Below are 18512 nucleotides of genomic sequence, written 5' to 3'. Positions count from 1 at the left end.
TAAGGAAACAAAAGTACCTCTGCTATATAATCGTGAAAAAACAGAAAACTCTTAACTCATTTGTGAAGAGTAAGGTAGATCATGACTTGAGTGGATTTTCTAGCCTGATTGGGAAGAAACGATAGGTATAAATCGATTCAATAAGGCCTTGCTCTTAGTCTTAGAGGCTTCGGTCGACATGCAGCAACATGCTTCTAGGGACGCTTAATTAGTTCATATGAAAAGAATCATACCTGCCTTAGCTCCAAATTATGTTGCACTGAAATACTTGGGACCTAATTAAAAAGAACAAGCAAACAAATAAACCACACAAACAAAACAAAAAAATAAAACAACAAAAAAAACTTTTAGAAAAATATTTTTGGAGTTTTGAAATTTTCTAGAAAAATAATAAAAACAGAAAAATAAAATAAAAAAAATTAGCACAAAACACTCTTAAAAAAATTAATAAAAATGAAAGAGAAAATAGTGAAAGAAATAGACTTAAAAAAAATAAACAAAATTTACAGCCGAAACCAAACCTAAAAATAATGAAGCGAAATAAGCCAAGCGTTCGGTTCATTTCGGTTCCTTAAAATTATTGAGCAGAAATAGACCGAGTGTTCGGTTCATTTCGTTTCCCAAAAATTATGGAGCTGAAATAGACCGAGCGTTCGCTCTATTTCGCTTGTCTAATTTTAGATAGAGGTTTGAGGATTCGGCACCGACTCTGCTTCCATCATTCCCAAACCTTGTAAAATTTTATTGATGCTTGCTTCTGGTAAGGCTGTAGTGAATATGTCAGCCAGTTGATCAGAGGACCGAACGGAATGTACTTCCACGTTCCCATCTTCTACATGGTCCTTGATGAAATGGTATAGCAGTGCAATATGCTTTGTCTTTGAGTGTTGCACTGGATTGTGGCATATTCTTATCGCACTTTCTGAGTCACAATAGAGAGGTATTTTCTTCATACTTAACCCGTAGTCTCTTATTTGGCTTTGTATCCATATCACTTGAGAGGTACAAGATGTTGTAGCTATGTACTCAACTTCGGCTGTTAAAAGAGACACACAGGTTTGCTTCTTGGACTGCCAGCTAACAAGTTTACCGTCAAGGAATTGGCATCCACCAGTTGTGCTCTTTCAGTCCAGACCACACCCTCCAAGATCGGCGTCAGAAAAGGCTCGAACAAAAAATCCAGAATTAGCAGGGTACCAAAGACCGAGAGAAGAGGTTCGCTTCAGATAACGGAAAATATTTTCACTGCCACCATGTAAGGCTCTCTTGGATTTGCTTGAAACCTGGCACAATAACAAACAGAAAACATAACGTCTGGTCTACTAGCCGTTAGATACATAAGATACCCTATCAATTGACGATAGAGTGTTACATCAACAGCCGGTTTTTCCAAAGACGGTGTTAACTTTGTGCCAAACGCCATACGAACCTTCACTTTCGAATCTCCCGTCATACCGAACTTTGCCAACAAGTTCTTCGTGTAGGCCTCCTGGTTGATAAAAATACCTTCTGGTCCCTGTCTTATATTTAAACCATGTAAAAAATTAATTGGACCCATTGCGCTCATTTTAAATTTAGTCTCCATCAACTTCCTGAATTCAGCCGTTAAGCTAGGATTCGTAGAGCCGAAGATGATGTCATCGACATAAATCTGAACTATCATTAGATGTTCGACTTCTTTCTTTCGGAAGAAGGTTGGGTCAACCGAACCTTGCTTGAATTTTGAAATTTTAAGAAAGCGAGTTAAAGTTTCATACCAGGCCCTCGGTGCTTACTTCAGACCATATACAACTTTATCTAACACATAGCAATGATCAGGGTATTTCTCGTTCATGAACCCAGGTGGTTGCTCAACATACACCGTTTCTTCTAGTTCCCCATTCAAGAAAGCACATTTCACATCCATTTGGAAAACTTCAAAGTTTTTATGAGCGGCATATGCCAGAAAGATTCTAACTGATTCCAACCTTGCTACAGGAGCAAAGGTCTCCTCATAATCTATCCCTTCTTCTTGGCAATATCCCTTCACCACCAACCGAGCCTTATTGTGTATAACGTTCCCTTCTTTGTCCAACTTATTTCTGAAGACCCATTTTAAGCCGACCACCGAAACATCCTTTGGAGTGGGAATCAACCTCCAAACTCGATTACGTTCAAACTCATGGAGTTCATCTTGCATAGCTTGTACCCAATCAGCTTGATCAAGTGCAACATTAACCGTCTTCGGTTCGACTTTGGATACAAACGAATTAAACATACAGAATCCAACATTAGAGAATAATGCAGTTTGTTTCGCTTTCAATTGAGAACGTGTTAGAACCCGCTCAGATGATTCACCAATTATTTGTGCTTTTGGACGATCCTTAGTCCATTTCGTTAAAGGAGGGTAATTAGGGTCATAGGCTGGATCCAACTCTGCATTTACTTCTTCTTCAAGTTCTGATTGATCATCTTTGTCATTTGGTTTCTCATTCTCCCCCCTGAAATGGCGAAGCTATCCCTTGTCAAGTTCAGAGTTCTCCTCCTCTGTTGGAGTTGGATTCTCCCCCTCGATTGGACTTTCATTGGGTGGGATTGGAGTTGGATGCTCCCCCTCGACTGGACTTTTATGGGTTGGGGATGGAATTGGATTCTACCCATCGAAAAACATATCGGTTGTTTTTGCTGCAGATGAACCCTCCCCCTTGAACGTTGAGTTGTTGTTTGGAGGGTCAGTTGAGGGTTGGCCTTTAGTCGATTTAGGAGGTTCATTTTCCATTTCTTTTGCAGCTTCATCAATGATCTTTTTCAGATTGTCGATTTTGTTGTCTGTTGCTTTCGCCTCTGAGTGTACAACCTTTTTTGGTTCATCAAATAGCCTTATGTACTCTTCAAACAAGTTAGAAATGGGAACCGAGACTTGTCCTGATTCAGGAAATATTTCCCCCAAGGCACTTTCGCTTCTTTGAACTTTCTTCATATAGGTGTTGTCACACCCCAAAACGGGAACGGCGGAAACATTCTGGGGTGGATGACATCATGTCAAGTATCACAACACATGCATTATAGTAATCAAGTACAACAAAACATTGCATTAATAGTAATAGTTTTACATGATTACATTACAACAATTCAAAGTATACAAACAAATATAATAAGTACAGTAAGGTACTAAGCCGTCTTCATCAACAGCTCCGGGGGTGTACCTGTCTAATGCTAACCTGAGAATACTAGTTATTTGAAAAGCGAGTATCAGCATTTTTACAAATGCTGGTGAGTTCATAAGTATTTAGTGACGTTTCAATCAAATAACTTTAATAAGTAGTAGTTTAAGTGTTTTATGTGTATTAGAGTTCTTTCCAGAAAATCCTATATTTTCTTTAATAAAAGCAGCCTTCTACCAAGACTGGTCAGTGTCATGTGGTAAAAAGTAGTTTTCCCTTAATTGCTATCATTATCAAAATACTGAATTTGATTATTAAGGAAGCAAGAGACATCGGGGAAATACATATGCCTCAACAGTGAGGACTGCTGACTAAGGCAAAGGAATCATAGACTCCAGGAGAGTATCGCACTAACGACACGCCTGGTTCAGTCTAACAAGTGGAGACACAGACCCCAGAAGGTACGAAATAAAAGGTACAACTGGTAAGGTCTAAAACAATGAACAACAGACCCCAGACAGTATCAATTGAAAGGTACGTCTTGCAAGGTCAAAATAGAGAAAACAGACCCCAAACAGTATCAAATGAAAGATACGTCTTGTAAGGTCAAAACAGAGAAAACAGACCCCAGACAGTATCAAATGAAAGATACGTATTGTAAGGTCGAAACAGTGTGACTTTGAAAATGAATTACCAGCATACAGTGTAAATTGCCGGTGAAATACCGTTACCTTAAAGCCAATGAATTATAAGGTAACCCGGGATACTCGTAACCATACTGACTAGAGTACCAGACGCCTTACAAGCGTCTAAAATATGACATTTGTCACCCGTTGGCTTGGTAGGCCGAGACTGTAGCTAGCAGTCTGGGTGCGGGGGTGTCAATCCCGTATAAATCTATACACACAATGTCCGCTCTCCCTACAGGAGATTCTGGTTACCAACTAGACGACGGAGAAGGTCGTGTCCTAAAGATGCATCCCAAATAGTGGGTAGAGACTTCCAAATAGTGGGTAGTGTGTAAGTGCTGAACTAGAGGTAGAGACTTCCAAATAGTGGGTAGTGTGTTTCTAATGTAAGTGTAGACTAGAGGTAGAGACTCTTAACTGAACTAACTAGAGAATTCTTGTATGTCCATAATCATATACATAATATATAACTAATGAATCAAACGACCTTCAGACGGCCATTCGATCCCACCAGACCACATCTCAACGAAGAAAAGGAAATAGGGCAGACGAGCCTTCCTACGCCTTTCAATCATTACTTATATGTACCTATATAAGCACAGACATAGATCCAACTATGTCTGAGTGTGTATCAAGTAGAAGTGATTCTTGTGAAGTAGGAGTGTCTAACAAGTGAAGTAGGAGCGGTCGCAAGTGAAGTAGGAGTGACGAACAAGTATAAGCGTATCACGAAGTAGAGACGACAATAAGTGAAGTAAGAGCGTCTATCAGGTATAAGCAACTACAAGTATAAGTGAAATAGAGACGATAACAGATGTAAGCGTATTAGGAAGTGAAAGCGTTATCAAGTAGGAGTTTACAATAAGTGAAAGCGAAGCAGCGGTAACTAACAAGTATAAGTATTCTACGTGAAAGAGAAATTTGATGAAAACCTTGGAAAACCCTTATATTTAGGAAAATCGCATTTTTTATTTGATATGTGCATATTTAGTGTGTATTTAGTATAGTTTTTTATTCATATATTAGCTAAATTATCGCATATTATGGACAAAAGGTACTTAAAAGTGTTAAATTATGTTTTTCAGTCCAAAGATGAAGCTCGGAAGCAAAAGGAAGCAAGGGAAGCAATTAGAAGATTGAGAGTGGAATGAAGAAGGAAAAACACTAAAAAAAGCTTCTACGCGTCGAGTCATATAGCTACTCGACGAGTCCGGTCGAGGAATCAGAAGGATAATGACTCGGGATCCCAGATTGTTATCGCAATACGGGGAATGTGAGAGGGACTCGGCGAGTCACCACTTGACTCGACGAGTTGAACCGCTTATTTAAAGATAATTCCACAGATCGAGAGAGAGGGAGTTCTGGGACGATTCAGAAAGGTTTTGCTGCGATTGAGAAGCCAAAGGATCCTTAGAGATCGTCAAAGCGAGCTAGAGTTCAATTCCGAAGGATCATTGAGGCAAAATTTATCATACTTCTTAAATCTTTGTGTTTAGTTACTATGTTTGAACATTTAGATTCTGTTTGTTTGCTGAATTTTATTTCAATGATGAGCTAAACCCTTTAAACTTCTATTTGGGAATACGAAATTGGTAGTATGGTTTGATTCTCGGTAGGATTAATTCTATGTTGGTTAATTTAGTTATTTTAGCTTGCTAAAGAACCTTGTGTGTGAATGATAATTGATTTTCTGTTAATAGGGAGATAATTAATTAGCATGAACATCTATTAGTTATCAATCTCATATGCTTAGTGAACACTTTTTGTCATATGTCTAGTGTAGTGAACATGAAACTAGGATTAATAAGAAAATCAAGTAAAATTATGTGCAAGCTTGTGAGATGACCATTAAACAAGAAGTTAATTAAAAGGATAAATTAATTAGCTATTGCAAGTCTAACTTAACCCGAATATTAGATCTAGTAAATTTAATTGAAATAGACAACTGGCCATTGTTTAAATTGATTTATTTGCTAAGGATTAATGAAGTGAATACGGAACTAATCAATTGAATCGGTAACTAGCAAAAGAATTAATCCATTGCACTTTTACCTTGAAATCAACCATAGGATCAATTAAGTTGAACTAAATAGAAGTACTTCTCCGTTATTGAATCTAGTCAAAGTCTTTATTTTCTAGCTTAAATTAGTAATAATTAGTAAGTTTCTAGTCTTGTAAAACTAGAGAACAACCCCTGCTTTTTAATTAACTTAGATTAAATTAGTTTTTAGTTTAATTTGCCGTTCCCTGTGTTCGATACCCTACTTGCTTGAACTATACCACAATTGATAGGTTCACTGCCTTTCGTGTGTTATTTGATAATTAAAAGTAGGTTTAAAACTAGTGGGTTTTACACACATCAGTATTCTTTGATAAAATAAGTGTGAAAACCTTGAGAAATCTTTGGAATCTTTCATAAACCAGTTTAAAATGAATTTAGGTAAAACAGTATAAGTAAGAGTTTTGAAACAATTGAAATCCCTTTTGAAAACCATTATAGTGTCCTACTCGGTAAAACAGTGTAAAGTGTGGTAAAACCTTGTGCATGCGGGTTATCAATCACATGTGATTGATATGATAACTTGCATGTTTAACTTGTATTCCCCCCCCCCCTATAAAACATGTAAAAACATTTAAAAGGTTCATTCAGGGGTATGAACTCACCTGGTGTAAGTAGGTCCGACGAAGGTGCCGTTCGGGCGTTCGGTGTCACGTAAGGACTTGAACACACACAATGACCTATTTAACATATGATAACATATGTTCACATACAATTAGTATATTTAACACTAATTAAGCAAATATACGCGATCAAAGGAGCGGAAAATACTTTGGTTAAGTGTTTGAGTGTCCCGGGTAGCGTCTAAAGGTGTGTATGGCTTAGGAATGGAGTTTACTCTCCGAGAGTAAACTCTAATTACCTAGTTTACGGCCTAGGGACTACTCACCATGAGTTTACGGCCGTAAACTCATGGTGAAGGGTTCTAGTGTGTTTAAGGCTTCTAGCTTGTTCATGGAATTATTCTAAGTCCAAATCCAAAAGGCATGAGTGAGTTTAAGGTCTTTAAGGGCTTCATTAGGGAGTTGACGGCCCAGGGACAACTCCTAAGGGAGTTTACGGCCGTAAACTCTCATTCCTTGAGTTTTGTTAAGTTTCAAGCCCCTAATACCTTGCTAGTAATTTATAAGGAAGTGTGAGGCCATTTGGGGGATTTAAAACTACCTTTTTGGCATGTTTAGGGGTGTTTATGGCCTTGACACATGTCTGGGCCATAAACTCCCTTTACCCCTTCATTTCCTTGTGTTTAAATGATCTAAACCCTAAATGGTATGCCCCTAATTTATGTATTAAGCCCTAGGGTGATTTAGGAGTGTTTTTGGGGCACCTTTGCAAGGTTTAGATGTGTTTACGGCCTTGGCATATGCCTGGACCGTAAACTCTCTTTTACCCCCTAAAATCATGTGATTTAATGTTTAAACACTCCTAGGCAAATCCCTTAATTTATTTCCAAGCCTTTAGGGACATTTTTGGGTCTTTTTGGCCTCAAATAAGGTGTTTACGGCCTAAGGAGGAGCTTAGGCCGTAAACTCCTTTTCAACAGCTTCTAATTCCAATTTCTAAGCTATAAACACGAATCAATATGTTTAGAACAAGCTTGGGTAAGCGGACTTACGATTTGGAAGCGTTTGGTTGCGGATTCGGGGCGAAAAACGAGTCTAGAGAGAGAGTATAGAGAGAGAGGGTGGAAAAGCTCCAAATGGAGTTTACTCCCCTTTATATATGGGTGGGAGTTGGAGCTCAGTGGGAATCTACCCGATACTGCCGTTATACGGGGCTTTTGGTCGCACCCGATTTAGTGGTCGTAATAATAAAAACTAACTTTTTCCAATTAAATGGAAATATGTGTTATGTGTTTTTATTTCCTTTAATCACGACTTAACGGCGTCTTAAATGTAACACTTGGGATGTTTATTAAATTGACGACCTCTAATTAACAGAAGTTTTACAAACTGGAATATTCCGTTAACGGTAACGGGGAAATGTAACGGAACAACTTGGGTTGTCACAAGTGTCATCTAAGGTTACGTAGTATGTTTCTTCAATACGTTTGGAGCGTTTGTTCAAAACTCTGTATGCCTTTGAAGTGAGTGAATAGCCAAGAAAAATGTTGGATATAGTGTCTAAGTCCATAACTTTATTTGGTATGTACTTGACCCGACCCGACATGGTCCATTTGGGTTGCATGGCATTGCAATACTTGGATAAACAAAATGAGAGAATGTACACTTGTGATTATTAATATATTATAAGTTCTATTATATTAATAATAGTATTATTTAATTAGTATTGATCAAGTATTAATCTAGTATTAATTTGGTGATCAAAGTGAGACTAATTAAATATATAGGGTTGATTATGTCAATCATTAATTCTTTTATTGTGGATTAATGATCCATGGTTTATGGGTTTGGTTATAACCATATGGAGCTCCATGGATAGTCCATGGGAGTTACAAACCCATGGGTCATGAGAAATGAAGAGTCATGACAATTAGGGTTTACATTTGTAACTCCTAATTATGACACACTATAAAAGAAACCCTATAGCATGCAAAATCGGCACTAGAGTGTTTTCTAGAGAGGGCATAACCAATTTTCAAGTGTAAGAAGTATTCTCTCAAGTTATTCCAAGTTTTGTGGTGTTGTGTGAAGCATTTGAGGCACAACATTTAGGGTGCTAGGCTCACAAAGTCTGGAAGGAATCCAAGCAACAACAAGGTATGTATTTCTACTAGTTTTTGTGTTTTATGTAATCCCCATGCCATGCTAGTTAGGAAATAACCTTGAAAAAGATATTTGCATGTATATAGAGAAGACATAGATTCAAGGTTATTAGGGTTGCATGTACACTTAGGAAGTGTTAGAATGCTCAAAACCCATCAGTGGTATCAGAGCCTATGATTGTTTTCTGTATACTTGATGCAATTTGCAACAAAAATCGTTTTTTTTTTTTTGGAATCTGCCAGTTTACCACGAGGTGGTGACTGTTCAGTGAAAAAAAAAATTTGTTTTTGGCCTGTTTTGGATTAGAATCATTACCACAAAGTGTTTTTGTTCTTAAAACTTGATTTTGATGTTATGGTAAAGTTTATTCACATCAAAATAAATGGTTATTATCAAAATTTCAAGTTTTATATGGTTTATTTATGATTCTTGAAATTGTTGATATGAATATTTGTTCTTATGAGTTTTAGAAGATCATAGGAATTGTTTGTAACTTGCATGGTTGATTAATTCATGATCTTAATGGCAATGACGGTGTTCATAACTTGTCCTCAAGTTATGGATAACCAAAAGTCACTTCTTTAAATTGTGATTAAAGAACTAAAGAGGTTTTATAAAATGAAGAGTCTTCATTTTTATGAACCATTAAAACTCATAAGTTACAAATTGAAGAGACTTGGAATAGTTTCAAAACATGCCCTCAAGTTTTGGAATTTGTAAAGTCTTACACTTTAATTCCAAATTAAATCTTTTTTAAAAGTTAAAAAAAATCAAACTTTATGGACTTCATTAAATTAATTAAAGTGTTTAATTAAAATAGTTAATAATTCCATAAAGACATGGTTTAAGTTTAATTAAATTAAGAGTATAGTTTAATTAATAGATTAAACCACCAAGTATTTTAAATGCTTAAAATACACCCTTATACTATTATTATAATTTTAATTATATATATATATATATATATATATATATATATATATATATATATATATATATATATATATATATATATATATATATATATATATATATGTATAAGAGTAAGTCAATCTTACCATTAGTAGGCCTCATTCACAAAGCCGGTCTACAAGGGGGGTATAAGGTTACTGCCTATAAAATGGCGTTTAATGGGTGTCCCCTCTCACCCACTGCTTCCTTGACTGGTGGAGGGTCGTTAGCCGAAAAAGGTAGGATAGGACCTTAATCCTAATTAAAAGTATAATGAAATTATAAAGTAACTATACCTTAATAATTCCCAATCTTAGTTACTTTAGAAAAATGTGAATTTGGTGCTACCCATAAAATTACACTTTGTACCTTACCAAGTTGTTAGTGGAGCGTGTGTGGTTAACCGGCACACTAACAAGAACTAGTAAGTGTGGCAAGGGGTAACTTGACCTTATTATAGATCGGTGGAGCTGTGTGGCTAACCGACACATCGATTAGGTGATAAAGTTATGGGTACCAAGTCAATTTGTATGGTTATTCACACCTTGTTTCTGATCCTCGGCATCCCAGTCACAAACTTGAGAGGGCACAATCGAGATTCAAACATGCCATTGAAAGTTCAATGTATCTCAAAAGATCTAGGAGTTTCAAATCCAATTAAAAACTTAATTATATTTCGTTTTTATGGTGGAAATTGGTAAATCGTCATTTACCTACCTTCAATTATTTTATAATTTGGATTACGACATCCCTCTTCCAGTTATAAATAGGTTGTTGGGTCCTAGCCTTAATATTTCATATTGGGTGTTATATTAAGGACTTTAAATCAACTAGCTTGAATTTCTCCCATTATAGATGTCTATTTTAGACAACTATGGTCTTCCCAAATCTTTAGGAACAAGCTTCCTAATGAAGATGATATCCCAAATGGCAACCAAGGTGAAAGATCAATCCCTTTGTTGTGCATTAGTGGGACTGGAAATCATACTTCACTTCCTCCACCTCCTCTAATAAATCTCCCTATCCCACAAGTTTCAAGACCTGATAAGTTCTAAGTCACTCAATCCCTATTGGCAAACAAAGTCTATATGTGCTTAGGTCTTGGAGATTAAGCCCCACATTGACAAGCCGGGAGAGTCGGGTGTCGAAGTCTCGAGGTAGCTGGCTGTTGACTTGGTTCTTCAGTCACTCCCTGATGACAGATCACGACATGACCCTTAATGATCTTACCTATTTGCTTGATGATGCTGAATCAACAATGATTTGGAGCATTGGTAAAGCAAAATTTAATTGGAAGATCAACTTCCCAAACTTCCATGGACATTGACAATGGTAACATTGGAAGTCCAGAAAAACGTTCTCTTCCCAATTGAAAGGGATTGGCCATAGTCAACTTGATTGACCAAATGGTAAAGAGAAAGGCTAAGTCTGTGTACCGTTTCCAAAGAGTCCATATGTTTCTGTTGCCAAAGGAAGGGCAGTGGTTGCGAAGCTGCCGAATTTACCTAAAAGTCCATAAGGATAGTAAAGTCAAATGTTTGACTCTGCTTTAGGTAAAGTCCATTATCTAACTTTATTAAGTTTCTATTCTGAGATTCTTATTGCATGTTGTGACTGGGTCACATATTGATGTTTTAAGAATCAAAGAAGAGTGAAGAAACTTAAAGGAAGTATATGTTGATTCTGATCGTGAAGATGGATTTCGATCGCATGGTTCGGTGATCAGAATTTTATGTTGTTACTTAAGAGTTATGATATATTGCTTAGGAATAGATAACAACAAGTTTTCCATATGGATTCTAAGGATAAGTTTTCCGCAAAGTTTTAAAATAAAAGAAAATGGTTTTGATTTTATTTATTTTAAGTATCCTTACAATGGCATTTGTGAAAAAGGTTGTTGCTTATATGTTTCCATTGATAAGCAATATGGGTAAATAGATTTGATTCTTTCATTAGTGGTAGTGTCATAATTTACCAAATAAGCAAAGATTCTCATCACCCAAGTTTCAGTTGGATAGAAACTTGGAATCATGCAAGTTGTATTGTGTGATGAATGAGAATTTTCATCTTTGGTAAATTAAGACTGATTCCTTGTTCACATTAACATGTGAGTCAAGCAAAGGACTAAAGGATCGGGTACATTAAGTTGTGTACTAGTCAGGTCCACCACAAAGGTAGATAAGATTATTCGTTATGATTTACTAAAGTTTAGTAAATATGGTTATGCTTACGGGTTTAAGTGTAATTCTGAAACATTGGAAAAGTTTCAATGTATGGCAAAATGAATAAGAAGAATCAAATAAGGCAGAAAGATAAAAGTTTCTCCAATCTGAAGAGATGGGAGAGTACTTGTGTATTTTGTTTTATGATTATCCTAGTGATTATGGAACCATATCACAATTGATCCTCTAAGGACACCTTAGTGTGTTTGTTGCCTGAGGAGAGGAATCGTGAATTGTTGAAATGGTTAAATCAAAAGATAATTCATACTTCGTTCCAAAAACAAATCCTGGAGTTATACTCCAAGATTGTAACTTGAGTGACATAGTCGTTAGAAAGTTCATAACACTTGTCAAATGTAGAGTAAGATGTTTCCTATTCTTGTACATTTGAGATTGGTAAGTTGTGATGTTTTGGATAAAACAAAGACCAACTAAGACCAATAGTGAGAAGTGTTTAACTTGATAAGAATCCGCACTAGCTCTTGAATATTTGTATTGTCAAGGAATGGTTCTTGACAAAGCGAAGTCTTATATGTCAAGAGGACGGTGGGAGTCTAAAAGATTCTGAAATAGTTTCAAGAACTAATCAAGAGTTTTGTTAATCACTAGCCCACAACTTGAGGTTTGTAACCTATCGAGTTGACATATTCTTATTTCTGTGTCTATTCCAATTAAAAGTTGATTATGCTTGTGAGTTCTATGAGTTCTCAATTGTTTGCATAACAACCCGGAAGCAATGGCATTGTGCTACCAGGTGGCAAGAAATTAAGATTGAACAAGTTCAGTCTATATGAGTTTCAATTTGTCACTAACCTTGTCTTGTGATTATGGCAAATTCACATGGATAGGAACACATACACCATAAAAATCTAAGTTTCATAAGGTTTCTCTTCGATTCATGAAAATGATGGTAAGGAAACTCTTTCACTAAGTAGATTTTGAGTAGATAGCAATTGTGAGAATGACAAAAGGTCTAAACATTATGATTATGACATCCCGCTTCATAATTGTTTAGACACACAAGTGAGTTATCGAAGGAAAGGTGTATGGTTTCGATAAAGTCTTATCAAAGAAATTGCGTATCAGAAATCTGAACTTTGGTAGAAAAGTCAATAAAGTGTTGGTTTCTAAAAGTTCAGCTGATCTATGGATACATGTCAAAGCTATTAGGAGCATAAGTGTTATGCTAGTAAGATAATAATCATTATGCTAGTGGGAGCATGATTATTATGTTAAGTGTTGCAAGTCAGCAATATTAACTATTGAAAACAAAAGTTTCAATTCGCCTTAAAAACGTTGTTTTGCTATAATTAAGGGAGAAGATTTTATAATTCACTCTAATTCTACAAGCTTAGATTGAGAATTTAATCTACTTTAGTCAAGAATATATATGAATGTTATGCTGGAATGGTTCAACATAAGGAAATTCTATATATGTTGCGTTCTCAAAATTCGATTACGATTACGACATCCCTCTTCATAGTTCGAATTATGAAAACATGGCAAATAAAATTTTTTATAGCATAAATCATGTCCCATATGCTTTGGGTATAGGTTTGATTACATGTGCTATAATATTCATCCATTCTAAATTTTCCAAATGCCTAGGGCATTAAGATGGAAAAAGGAATAGAAATGGAAATAACTAAAATGATTAAGCAAAATTGTCGAGGACTGTTGAATCATAAAAGTGACCCTCTTGAACTCAACTACCGCAACCTTCACTTTACTACCACAACGGTTTAGCTCCCGCAGGCAATCAAGCACCCGGAGTCAATTCTACAACTGTAACTGCAACCGTTCTCCATCAGCAACCATCTCAGCATCCGGAGTCATTAAGTCTTAAGCATCCGTAGTCTTAGTTATTTCTTTTACTTATCCTATGTAATGTACTCTATTATCCAGCATGCCTTGCATGGCTCCTTATAGAGTAGTTTGTTTTAGAGTCTCTATAAATAGACTCATTCTCTTGTATCAAAAACACACTCTCTACTTCAAAGTGTGAACTCTTAACTTCTTAATACACAAGATTTCTCCTTCAATCATCTCTCTTATCTTCTTCATTTCTCTATCTTATTACTCTTCACACTCAAACTGCTACCGGAACATAACCTCTCTTCGGAGCAAGTCTTCTAGACTTAATCACTAAACTTGATCTCGCTTACTAACTCGGAGTGAATGCATTCCTTGTTATGAATCAGTTTAAGTGTATTCTTGATATAACAACTGTTGTCATTTACATTTCTTTACTTTCCGCAACTAACTATCTAACTATCTAACTATATTATTGTTGAGCTTTTAGATCCTTTGAGATTAACTCTATTCTGCAATATACTTGTACTAACGTTTGTTCAAGTGTGTCTCCAAGTTTTTCTCTCAACAATTGGTATCAGAGCCAAAGTGGTTGCTTTTTGAATATCGGAACTCTGATTTTTCATTAAGCCTTCTATACCACTAAAGCTCATTTCTCAAAAAAAAAAAAAAACAAAATGGCACAATCGTTATCTCTGAATGTCTCCAATACTGTTGGTGGTTCTAACCGAGCTCCGATACTGGTAGCAAATGAATATCATCACTGGTCACAAAGAATGGAGTGGTACTTAAGAAGATTGGGTAGAGATGTATGGTGATCCGTGGAAGAAGGACCACATGTTCCAATCCTCACACCAGTTCAAACTGACGGTGCTCCAACCAGATTAGGAGGAGGTCAACCAACCATGAGCCGTCCTACCAAGGATGATCTCGATAAAATGGAAAATGATGCTATTGCTTTTTATGAAATTTATTGTGGTGTCGCTCCTGACAACTTTGATATTATCATAAACTGTAAGTCAGCAAAAGAGATCTGGGATGTACTCAAAAACCTATACGAAGGCTCAGAACAAGCACAAGATAAGAAGCTCACTACTGCACTCAACGACTTCATCAACTTCAAAGCTCATGCTGGTGAAAGTTTGGAAGACTCCTTCAAGAGATTCAACCTGATAGTGACAAAGTTATGAAATGTTGGTACCATCCGCAGCAACCATGAAACCAATCTCCAGTTCCTTAATGGCTTAGGACAACATTGGACTACGGCCAAAATGATAGTCCAAGGTGACAGGAAGATTCACTCTTTATCACTCTACAAACTCTATGGAGAACTTCAAGCACAAGAATCCACTGTGCTCAAAGACTGTGCTGATTTCGGAGGACCACTTGCTCTCATAGCACAAGCTCCACCGCAATCACCTTACTCTTCATCGTATGATACCCCACTGCAGTCATACGAAGCGGATTCTGAGTATGATGATGAAAAAGAATTTCAGAAGGCTATTGCTCTAGTTAGCCAACAGTTCAACCGCATACCACCTTCCTCTTTCCGCAAGAATCAACAATTCAACAAACCTCCATTCAACTGTAACTTCGGTCCTCAGAACAACCACTCTCGGTATCCTAAAGGCTCTCAGAACAATCAACCCAAGGAGGTACCGCAGTCTCCTCAGAACAATGACTCCGGTACTCAATCAGAAGACAAGACTGATGTTGTGATTTGTCACAAATGCAACAAAGAAAATCACTTCGCAAAAGATTGTAAGGCCAATGTAGTCAAGGACAGAGCATTCTATCTTAGAATGGCTCAAGAGTTGGAAGAAAAAGAAAAGGCAAGGGCATATGTGGCTCAAGTTAAAAGAGACCACCAAGTTTGGTCATCAGGAGACGAAGAACAGACCATCATCAGTGTGAAGGGAAAAGGGAAAATTTGCATGCTGGCCACTGCGGATGATGATGGGTCAGCAATGTTGAACAAAAACTACTGCTACATGGCGAAAGATGGGACTCTAAGCATCGTTGAACAGGTAAAACTCATGATCCAAACTTTAAATTATAGCATGCATGACTGTCAACCCTACATAGATGATCTTAATGACACTTGTACTGCCGTCCTTACACAGACTATAACAAAGCCCTATATGAGAAGAACATTGCGTCCCAAGAGATGTTCCATGTGAGAGGAAGACTGGATAACAAGAGACTTTAGATGGCAATGTTAGAGAAGGATCTAGAGTTCGAGAAAGATGCTAGAATGTTAAGTGAAACCCAGTTAGAGATAGCCTTGAATCAAAGAGATTTAGCTCAGAGAGAAATTGTATGATTAAATCTCTTAATTGAAAAATTGTTTAATGAAAGTGAGGCTATTGAAATTTTGGTAAACAATGGAACCGTGGACAATACATATAATTGGGGTTGGTCAAATGGGTATCCTACCACAATGGATTCCTCACCCCGGTTCAACAAAGACAGAGTGTATGTCCTTATGATAGAGAATTTCATTTCCCTGTCAATGACAAGACTTTTCCCGAAGATATCAAAACTTACTTCGGTAGATTGCACAATTTGAGCAATAATTGTGTCATTGAGGAAATAGTGTCCGAGGATTATAGTCACACATGTGATCAAACTCCCATCAGTGGCACCACTCTTTCAAATTCTCAAATTTCATCCGTAGTTGATGAAGAAATTGTTGTTGAAAACCCCGAAGTCTCAAAGGACTTTCCATCTTTGTCCTCAGACCGTAGTGTTCCACACTATAGTCAATTGTCCCAGAAGTGTCCCACCGCAGTCTCATCGAAAACCTACTTTGCGGTAGTCAAATCATCCTCACCGCAGTTGAATAACAATGACTGTAACTCTTCAGTTCAAGGAACTACAACTCTTCAACCGATTTTTCACGAATTACCTATAGAAAATTTTGAAGTAGGTCAATGTTCTCAAATTCCAAAATCCTCAAGTTCTGATGATTCTAGTCCGCGTTTTCAAAAGTGTTCAAAAAATCTTAGGAAACCGTAGTTGAATAACAATGACTGCGGTTCACCAAAATCTTTGGCAAAAAGAGCTTTCAAAGAAGAAATTCGATCTCGAAACAAAAGCAGACAATGTTTTTCAAAAAATAAGAAACATGTGAGAATTCCAAAATCCAGGAGTCCAGAAAAATTTGTTTTCACAAATTACATTTCAAAAAACTCTTCTTTCATCAAAAACAAACAAAAAGGAAAGTTCAGTTTCAAAAGCCATTCCTGCTACTTCTGACACAACCCAAAAAGATGTCAAATTTGTAAGAAACTACGTATTTCAGGTCTATTCCCAAAATGACCCCAAGTGGAAAGGAATTTTACCCACTCCAACAATTTTAAAATCACATCAAAACAAGTGGAAAGGAATTTTGCCAAATCCACCTAAAAAGACTCAAAGATTTCCACGTGCGAAACCTAGTTCAAAACAAACTTTTCAGAAAACAAATGTCAAATCTTTCAGAAGTTACCCACCTCGGACAAATTTCAAGTCCAATTCACTCCATAAACCGCTGACCAAGCACAATGTCAGATTCAGTGACAAACCCTCTTTTTGTAAATGTCAGTGCAGCTGTCAAAAGTTTTTACCTCATGACAAGTCAAATAAAAGTCAGAAATCTCGTACTTTTCAAAAACCTCGTAATAATCCAAATCTGAACAAACACCCAGGATTAGGTCTAAAAGTTGACAAAAGACATGTCCATGCAACCTCGGACCATGCATCATTTAAGAATACATCAATCGTCCCTGGCTCCAAACTTGTTTGGATGCCTAAACTAACCGTGTAATTCTCAGGCTTTGTGCAAGGAGGAACAAGAAGAAGAATGGTTAATTGACAGTGCCTGCTCCTTGCACATGACCGGAAGGTTAGAGTACCGGAAGGTTAGAGTACCTTCGTTTACGCTCTCTGTTAATCGATTATTCTCTCTTAAACTCTCCAAAAACTCCCAAAAGCTCTCAAGAACTCCAATCTCAATCTCTCAATGGCGAAATCAGGTTCATCAAAGAAGCAATCCAAGGCTTCAGGCTCCATGACTCAAACTGGTTCCACAACACTAACAATCGCCTCAAGCAACTTCCGTGCAGTGTTTGAAGATCATCAATCGTATAATGCTTCAACAAAACTGATGATCAAGCACCTTAAGAACCACATCTTATTTGGCCCATTCGACGCATTCACTAACGTTGTTCCCATTTCTACACTCTTCAAGTGTGCTTTTTCTGCATACAGACCACTGGAAAACCCACAAGAAGTGCATCTTAACCTCATCAATGATTCTCTGGTCATCTTGACCAAAGAGAAGTTCTTGACTGCCATAAACCTTTTGATTCATCCTTCCATCAAGATCTTCACACCATCGTTATCTGACATCACCACCGCACTCTACCAAATGGGTTATCAGAAACCGATCCGAGGGATGGGTGAGTTCAAGAAGAACCAACTGCCTGCGGTTTGGCAGTTCGTATGCCACTTTGTCATTCGCTGTCTATCCGGCAGAACCGGAGGCATCGAGAACGTGGGCTTAAAGCTGTTAGAATTGGTATGGAGCATCTTCACCGGCCACGATGTCAATTACGGCCAGATTCCTTGGGATGATTTCCTCTAGTACATTCCCAAAGAGCACCCCAGAGAGAACCCAACCGAGCTCACCTTTGCTCGATTTTGGTCTCTATGTATTTCTGATCTACATGCGAATGCTGGTCTCGACATGGGCATTGACATCAACCTTTTTGTCACCAAGGATCTTAAAAGGTACAATTCCTCTTCTGATCAAACTCTTTTTGGACCTATCAGCAGGTTCCCCATTCACATCCTTACCTTGCTTGGTCTCGAGACTGCTGATGTCTCAGATCATATAGAGGCTACGAAGGGTATTATCCCATACCCTT

At 37.2% G+C, this 18512-nt stretch overlaps 1 pseudogene; it reads right to left on the bottom strand.

Moving 5' to 3' along the window:
- Nucleotides 1-1124: 1124 nt before the first annotated feature.
- LOC145060044 (uncharacterized) overlaps nucleotides 1125-18512 on the bottom strand; it is a 51854-nt pseudogene continuing 34466 nt past the window's right edge.

This window comes from Lactuca serriola, chromosome 6 (assembly GCF_051521515.1).
Source record: "Lactuca serriola cultivar US96UC23 chromosome 6, Lser_US96UC23_V15, whole genome shotgun sequence".
Taxonomy (NCBI): domain Eukaryota; kingdom Viridiplantae; phylum Streptophyta; class Magnoliopsida; order Asterales; family Asteraceae; genus Lactuca; species Lactuca serriola.
This window is presented reverse-complemented; position numbering and strand designations above follow the sequence as displayed.